The 9,547-nt window shown below is 45.8% G+C and overlaps 1 pseudogene; it reads right to left on the reverse strand.

Annotated features, from left to right (window-relative positions):
- Nucleotides 1–6,718: 6,718 nt before the first annotated feature.
- Nucleotides 6,719–9,323, reverse strand: LOC136512500 (scarecrow-like protein 9; annotated as a pseudogene).
- Between the last annotated feature and the right edge of the window lie 224 nt (nt 9,324–9,547).

Genomic DNA, 9,547 nt, shown 5'->3' on the forward strand with positions numbered 1-9,547 from the left:
CTATTAAGGGGAATTATTATGCAAGGTGCTCAAGCATGATGCATGAATCGATCTTACGAATCTAAGTACAAAAGATTAATATAATCATAAGCACTAGATTTTCATAATACATAGGACAAACCTAATCATATTATCCGCCACAAACTTTCAAATAAGACAGGATTGAGGCTAGATCATAGGTAAGAAGAAAGAAATTGGAACTTTAAAAATATCAAGTTTACTTTCTTTGATCCAAATCAATTTGAAGGTTTTCCAAAGTAACCTATAATGATCTTAGATGGGAACGCTCTGATACCAGCTGTGGCAGAACCTCCTAAGGAATCGGGCCCACATGCACCTATCGTTGTCTTAACAGACCTCGGATAGCGTACACGAGTTCCCAACAACTCAACAGGTCTGTCGGGTGTCCTCGGGAAACCCGAATCATCCACGATTCTCTTTTCAAACAGGATCCCAATCACAGTCATTGCAGATTACAACAGTTTATTCAAATATATACCAGAGTAAAAGATAGCGGAAGTCTTAAGATAGTATTATTACAAACCAGTTGTTTTCAAACTTACAATACCATAAGTGTTATACAACCATAGTAGCGGGATAATATTACATTAACTTTATTTATCATACAAACTAGTGCCTTGTCCAAAGGCCATTCATCACTCCTCATTGCCATCGACTTCAAACACAGACATGCAACAGGGACCAAAACAAGCCTGCGCATGCGACTCACCTGCAACAAGGGTTAACAAACCCTGAGTACAAAAGTACTCAACAAGACTAACCCGACGTAACGGGGCGTAAGACTTTAGAGATGCAGGGGTTTGGGACAAGGTAAGGATGTAGCAAGATTCAAAAGTTCTTTGCCAAAAGCTTACTATTCTTCATTCTATTTTCAAGTTTTACCACTAAGTACCTTTTGTTCATTATCTCAAACTAAATGTACATTTCTCGTATTCCATTCCTTCTCATTCCATTCTTATTCTCATATTTTAGTAATTCACCAGTACTACATTGCTTCTGTAATGAATCGAGTCTCCATATCCGCGGAGCACCGGCAATTCGAATTGATTCAAGTCCCAGCTGGGGATTCCTTATCACACGACATATGTAGAACTTAATCTTGCATATATCAACCTTGCTATCGGATCCTCCTATACTAAGCCGTCTCCACGCCACCCGAGAGTACAGCACACCTCAAATCCAGCCACATTCCAGCCACGAGGGTACACGCTACTCCCGCCATCTCTCCACTCCCAGTGCGCGGGCATTCGTCTTAGTATCGGATTAGCCGAAGTAGGCTTACCGGAGTATGTGACTAGTACTACAAAGTGTCTCGTTCAGAAGATCCACAATGAGTGGCCTTTAAGCGACATAGTCGGCAACATTACCCAACATTCAAGATAAGTCACCCGACAAGTCTCTAATTCTACATTCTTTCTTTCTTTGGCCAGTATGCCATCTTTGATTGTATCGAAACTTTTACTTTGAAAGCCTACCATAAAGCATACTAAGCATACTACGCTTTTATAAATGAAAACATCTTCAAGGATGGTAAACAATTATCAAGGTAGGTAATGCATCAAGTAGGTAACATTTGAATTAAACAACTTAATGCAATAAATAACATAGGTGACAAACTTTTCAAAGTAAACAAGGTAAGGGCTTAATGCATAAACCGGGGCTTGCCTTCGTTGACGATCTCAGGTTCCGGGTCAGTACCACAATTATCGAATCCCGTGACAACCGGGGATTCTTCCAGAACTTGCTCAACTAGAATCGTTTCGTTCTCGGGTTCTACACGAAATGATAACATATGCTTTAACATGATGATAATGTAAACATGATGCTTTCACGGCACATGAAATGTAAAAACACCCGCAAATGATTTTATTTCGCAGTACAGTTGCAAGCCAGCAAAACCAACCCGTAACCCTATCATTAAGAACCACACATGAGACTTGACCTAATGGATCTTGGAACCCTACTAGTCACAAAACATGACCAAAACAAGATCCAACACTAATCAACACTTAGGGTTTCGACGAGTTAACTTGTTAATGACCTTGGTTATCACATGAAATGTCATTAAGATTTACTAATTACAAATTAGATATTAGTTCAAATACTAATTAAGGTACTAAGGATCATTATAAGTTAATGACCCAAGGTCAACAATCAATTCTAAAGTCAAACAAATCTTAATTGATTAAACATTGATTAATGAATAATTAATTAAATACTTAAGTCTACATTAGGTATAAAATAAACTTTGTCCAATTAAGCTCAAATTTTTATGTAAGCTTCCTCATGATAAATTAGTGTACCAAAATAAGTTTCATAATTTTTGGAGTTATATAGTGACCTACAAAAATCATGGAAATTGCATTTTTCAATTAATAGACTAAATATTTGAACATTAAAAATTTATTCAAATTCTAAGTTTCAAATTTTTAAATCATACTAGAACATGTACAGAAGCTACCCACAAATTTTCAGAATTTTTGGATGTGTAAATAAATTCCTACAAAATTGCCAAATTGCTACACTATTCAAAATCAGAAAACAAAAATCAGCACTGTTCTTCTTCTCCCTGCTCACTGACAGACTGACCCCACGCGTCAGCGACAGTGAACCAGAGACGGCGGCGCGGCCAGCTCCGGCCAGCAAAATGCGCCGGTGGTGAATCTCCGGTGAGACGGACTGCTCCTTCAGGATCTACACCAAGTCGCGCATCTATCCTAAGCCTTAGAACAGAAAAGGGCACACCGGAGGGAACTCGACGCCGGCCATGGCGGCTCGGACCCGACGGTGGTCGATGTAACTAGGGCTACGGCGCAGTAGAGTCAAAGGAAGAGTGAGCAACACGCTCAGGAGCTCACCGTGATCACGATGATGGGCTTGGTGCAGTCGGAGATGGTCTGGAGTAGCCTGGCCACGGTGAGGGCAGTCGCGGCGGAGCTTCGGCCGGCTCCGAAGAAGATGACGTCGCGCGGTGGTGCTGATCGGCTAGAAGCGAGGCGAGCAGGTCAGGAATGAGCGGCAGGGTAAGGCGGAGCTGCTGGCCAACGCAATTGGCTTGAGGTGGTCCGACGAGGATGAATTGGGCGATCGCGGCAATGTCACCGGCGGCGAACAGTCGACGGGAAAACTCCGATTGACGACGATGTACTCCTATTTATAGCAAGCTTGAGGGCGTACGGTGATGACAGCACACGGGCGAACTTGACACGGAGGTTTGGGCGTGTCACTGCGCGTGAAAGCGGTGAAATCCGATCGGCGGTGAACTCCGCGTGGCGCCGGCGGCAAGCAGTGAGGTGGAGTTGATTTTTTTGAAATAATTACAGAACTGCCACTGCTTCCATTTATCAAATTACTCCCAAATTTTCTAAAGAAGTTGAAAATCTCCAAAAATGAAAGTTGTTCAATTTTTCAAACTCTACAACTTTGCTTCTAGGAACATTTTCAAATTCTGCCTCCATTTTGAAATTTGAATTTGGGGTGCATTTGAGCAGTTGAATCATTTCAAAATTACTCCAAATTTTGTATGTAAACTTGAAAAACTTTGAATACCAAAGTTGATCCTTATAAATTAATCTCCAACTTTGCTTTTTGCCTCAACCCCAAATTCCTCATGGATTTTGAATTAGTCAAAAGGGGCAAAAGGGACATTTATAATTTGAATATGAATTCAAATTTGATTTGCCTTTCTTTTACTTAGATTTTGATTTTTGACCAGTAACATGGCCCATTAGGGTTATTTGAGTCAAAGGACATATGACCTCACATGATCACATGAAATTTAACCCTTGTGGTCATGATCTGTATTTAGGGTTTTTGAAACACATCACATGAAATAACAACATTATAAAATAAACCTTATTTAGTGAATGCATTCAAAACTTTATACTATATGAATGCTTTGCAATGCACATGATGACATGTCAAATTTTAGTATTAGGTCAAAACACCAGAGGTGTTACAGGTGGTGGCCCTGTCCAGCTGCGAGGCCGAGTACATAGCGGCCTCCACCACTTCGACTCAGGCGCTCTGGCTCGCTCGACTGCTTGGTGATCTCCTCGGCAGAGACACTAGAGCGGTGGAGCTCAGGGTGGACAACAAGTCCGCTCTGACCCTGGCAAAGAACCCCGTCTTCCATGAACGCAGCAAGCACATCCGGGTGAGGTACCACTTCATCCGAGGCTGTCTTGAGGAAGGGAGCATCAAGGCGAGCTACATCAACACCAAGGATCAGCTTGCGGACCTGCTCACCAAGCCCCTTGGGAGGATCAAGTTCCTTGAGCTCTGCTCCAGGACCGGGATGGTTCAACTTTCCCATAAGACGACGCACAAGACTTAGGGGGAGAATGATGGATAAGTCTAGCTGGTGTGGTCTTTGTGGGGCTGTTGTGGTTTTTGTGGGGTTGTTGTGGTCTTTGTGTTTTTAGGACAGCATAGGACAGCATCTTAGACTAGAGGACAATATCTAGAACAACATCTTAGACTAGCATCTAGAGGACAGCATCTTAGCATCTAGGACAGCATCTTAGACTAGCATCTTAGGCTAGCATCTTGGCATATGTTTGGCTGGCTAGCAGCCTATAAATATGTATCCCCAACCCCTCGGGTTGGTATGGCATTGAGAAATAAACCAAAAAATTGTCCTAACTCCTAGTGTCATCCTCTCTCGATGAGAGTAAGAATTCTGCTACTTCCAAGAGTGAGAATTCAGCGACTAACATGATGGCCACTGCCCCATTTCCCTGAAAATGGGTGTTCAAGCTCAAGAAGGATGAGAAGGACGCGGTGACCAAGCACAAGGCGCGGCTGGTGGCGGGCGGCTTCGTCCAGCAGGAGGGGATCGACTATGACGACGCATTCGCCCTAGTGGCACGCATAGAGTCGGTCCGGGTCTTCCTCGCGCTGGCTGCTCAAGAGGGATGGCGAGTCCATCACTTGGACGTGAAGTCCGCATTCCTCAACGGCGACCTCAAGGAGGAGGTGTACGTGCGTCAGCCACCAGGCTTCGCCGTCGCCGGAGAGGAAGACAAGGTGTATCGCCTGCGCAAGACCCTCTACGGCCTGCGGTACGCCACGCGCGCCTAGAACGTGAAGCTGGACGCCACACTCAAGGAGATGAACTTCCAGCAGAGCGCGCACGAGGCGGCGGTGTACCGGCGGGGCAGCGGGCACACTGTCCTGCTCGTCGGCGTCTATGTCGACGACCTCATCATCACCGGCGCAAAAGGAGAGGTGGAGAAGTTCAAGGCGTAGATGAAGGAGACGTTCGACATGAGCGACCTCGGCCTCCTCAGCTTCTACCTCGGCGTTGAGGTGTGCCAAGATGCCAGCAGCATCACCCTCCGTCAAACCCATTACGCCAAGCGCATCCTCGAGCTTAGCGGCATGGCTGGCTGCAACCCAGCGCACACCCCGATGGAGAAGCTTAGGCTCAGCCGTCACAACACGGCGGAGGAGGTGGACTCCACGCACTACCGGCGGCTCGTCGGCAGCCTCTGCTACCTGGTGCACACCCAGTCGGACTTGGCGTTCGCGGTCGGGTTCGTGAGCCGGTTCATGGAGCGGCCCACGACGGAGCACCTACAGGCCGTTAAGCGCCTTGGCAGAAAGGTCGATGTGGTGGAGCTGAAGGTGGACAGCAAGTCTGCTCTAGCTCTGGCCAAGAATCCAGTCTTCCATGAAAGGAGCAAGCACATCCGAATCAAGTACCACTTCATCATGGATTACTTGGAGGAAGGGAGCATCAAGGCCAACCACATTGCCACTACTGATCAGCTAGCAGTCATTCTCACCAAGTCGCTGTGCAAGTCTAAGTTCCAAGAGATGAGGAAGAGAATTGGGCTGAGGCAGATCATCTCTAAGACTTAGCACAAGGCTTAGGGGGAGATTGATATTTAAACCTAGTGCTTGTATCTTACTATTTCCTGTACTTTACATTTCGGCTGCTAATGGCCTAGTATTAGGAATATGCTTTTCTCGAACGAATATTAGGAATATGCTCAGCATCCACTTTAGTGGTTAGAAAAGTGCTGGAGCAGGTGAGTGGGAGAGAAGCCATCTGCTCTATAAAAGCAGTGGCATAGGCCATCTTGTATCTCAAGCTATTGCATTTCAGTTCAATCAAGCGGCCAAGGGCCAAGTTGCCCTCTGGCCTTACCCTAAATCTGAGATCCACTTTGTGTTCACCTGGCCAACATACCCCACCCTCCGAGCTCACTTGGCATACGTACTTTTTTCCCAGGCAACAAGATGGACACCTCCATTGATCTCCCTTTCCAAAGAAAAGCTCGACAAATCTTGTCAATAGTCGGAGTAGCCACCTAGGGACACCAGTTGCAATCAGAGGGTAGATAGGGAAGGTGTGGGGAGAACCTGAATCAATAGACCAGGGTGCTCATACTTGCTATATCTATTCATTCCGATATTACCCATCACCTCTTTCCCAAAACTCATTTTTGCCTTGTTTAATGTGGCACTTACAGTTGTTCAAATGAGATTCTAGACTAGAGGATATGTAAAAGCCAAAAATTCAGTGTGTCTTTATCCAAGACAACAACAACAACAACATAGCCTTCCATTATCCAAGATTGTCTCTAATATCCACAAACATGAGAAGTAATTTGCGAAACTCATTCTGCTTAAGATTGTCTAAAGGTCCTCACACCATCGTCACAAATTTAGCTAGCTTGCTCACAGAGATCTACTTGGATCTTACTGATTAGTGTATGATTCTTTCGGTTTCCATGAGGATACCGCATGCATTATCCTCCCCTTCCATCCTTGTAGCAGCCATCTGCTATCTTCATCGATGACAAAGTCTTCATGATAATGCTTGTTTTTTTCATCTATTGATCTCTTCAGGATTGCTTTATCAACAGGAAGTTGCTTGAACCCAGCCTTGAGACATCGCACTTGCCACTGTTTGTAAGTCTCTGGCCTCTCGATCCTTTCTGCACCCTCACACGCTAGAACATTAATTACTTCTGGCCCAAGCAGATCCCTCTCTATCTGTATCATATCTTCATGACTCTGTAGAGCAGTTGCATCGAGCATGTCAAACAGCGCAGAATAATGGAACAAAACCTCTCTGAATCTTGGCAGGAAGAATGGGGAGCTGTAGAGCCCATTCAGAATGCCAAGAATGAGAACCTCTGGGTTGATCCTCTTCATGGTACGCAGTACCCTATCCCTTTCACTGTCTATGTCTTCTGTCTCATCACCAAGATATTTTGTTCGGTACATGCAGTTGACTATAAGCACCTCATCTTTGTCAATATTGAGATTCTCCATGCAGATATCTTCCCATTGTGAGGCGATACCTTGGTACTCAAAAGGTACATTGAACATTTCTGCATACTCAGCCAACCGTTTTCCTGTCGCCTCAATTATTGCACAGGGGCAAAAACCTGGCTGAGGTGCATCTATGCCTGTGATACGAAGCTTAGGGGGGCCACCTTCTCGCTTTGCAAAGCGCTGGATTAGTGATGGCCACTGAAAGCCGAGTGTGATGCCAAAATCAATGATATGCACCTTTGGTCGTCCGTTCGATAGGTCACCATTGTTTGGTTGGAGAAGTAGTATGCTACCCTAGAGAAAGGGCACACTGCAATGAAAAGGCGGTAGGCCTTTAACATGTCTGTGGCCCTTGTTCGTTTCTCCATCAGTTTCTGATACACACAACTCCCTGTCCCGGCCAAGCATGCCTCAAGACCATTTGCAAAGTAAAGTGCCAGCCTCTGAGAGCCATCTCCATATGGTGAAGCTTGACGCCTTATCTTCCCCAGTAGCTCACTGGCAAATGGAAGGTTGTTTACTACTATTGCTTGTGCACACTGCACGAGATGAGCCCTGAGGTCAATCCCCTCCTCTTTCTTAACTCGTGACTTCACTTGCCCTTGACCATATCCTTTTCTCCGAACATTCTGTGAACTGTTGTTTGCTTGTTTTGCCTTGATTTCTCTAAGATGAGCAGCATCACAATTAAACTGCCAATCACAGAGCAGAACACTGTCAAACATTTCATCCCGGCTTGCTTCACTAGCCGAGATGGCCAAATGCTTACTGTTCCTTGCTTCCAAAAACTCCAAGTCCACATGAGGATGGCTTCGTATTTTGCTTACATGCTTGCCCTTTTGTCCAATTGTTGCCTCGATCATTTGATTGGAATCAGAATGGTCATTACTATCCAGATCAACCAATTTCACGATACTGGGAACTAACTTATTTGCTTCCTCAGCACCTCTCTCAAATTGCAAAGACAAGCGATCACATTCAGAAGTGCAATCATTGGCTACCAGGTGCATACCTTGTGGCCCTAGAATATCACTGACAAAACTACCACTGCATGGCTGTTTACTATAGTTGTCTTGGGGACAATCTACTTGGGTATCTCTACTGATCATTGTCTCCTTAGGTGAAGATGGATATGTCTGTCCAACAATATCATAAAATGGCTTCTCAATGGCCTGAAGTGCATCAATTTGTTGGTATATGCTGGCCTTCTCATCAGTGCCCTCCTCCATTAACAGTCGGTTTATGTAGTCGAGAGTCATATTTGAGCTTATCTCACAATACTCAGGACTTTCCATTGTGTTAGAGCTCCACTAGACCTTGTTTTTCTTGAAAAGTTTATGATCTACAAAAGATAGACACCACCTTTCACTTTTGTTCTTGGCCATGCGTAGAGGGATTTGCCTTCCAAAATATAATTGCCAAAAATGTACCTTCACAGCTGAGATGTCCTGTTTAGTAGCTGCAGTGAAAAAAGGCTAAAAGTGGTCAGCATGCTGCTAGTTCTTCTGTCAACAGAACAATGAAAGTCCTGCTCACTCATTAGCTAGCTTGAAACTTTGTGCCTCACAGCTTTTGTTGGGTTCATAAACCCGGGGTCCCTAATGGACCTACTTCCCAGCAAAAGCTCAGCCCAGCAGACGACGTTGCAAACGACGCGCAACTCTTGGGCCGGCCCAGATACCTAAACGACAGGCCGGAAGAACGGTCCAGTCTCCGACCGGAAGGCCTGGCCAAAGAGGGGACGACGCTCACTTCCGACTCCGACCCGCTTCTCCGACCGGGAGGCCTGGCCAAAGAGGGGACGACGCTCACTTCCGACTCCGACTCGCTTCTCCGACCGGAAGTACACCGAACCTCTGCTTACAGCTCTTTCTCCGACCGGCGCGGTCGAAACCGACTGGGAACGACCGAACGGGGACGCCCGCTCGGTAAGGACCTAGGAATCAGGCGGAGCAGATAAGGCAAGGCGCTCAAGTCAACCGCGATACCGAGGACCGTACCCTGCACACCTGCAGGACAATACTGTCAGACCATGTCAGAAGGGTGCTTTGCAACCTTCCAGACATGTCAGAACACGAACAGTGTTATGGGCGCCGACAAACCGTCTTGTACCTGACGGCGTGGGCAACAAGACTAGGTAGCACGCACACTCTCTCTCACTCACTTGTAAGGCCATCCCCCTCACCACACTCTCTCCTAAAAGGGGACGCACTCTCTCCTAAAAGGGGACGATCGA

This window comes from Miscanthus floridulus, chromosome 16 (assembly GCF_019320115.1).
Source record: "Miscanthus floridulus cultivar M001 chromosome 16, ASM1932011v1, whole genome shotgun sequence".
NCBI lineage: Eukaryota > Viridiplantae > Streptophyta > Magnoliopsida > Poales > Poaceae > Miscanthus > Miscanthus floridulus.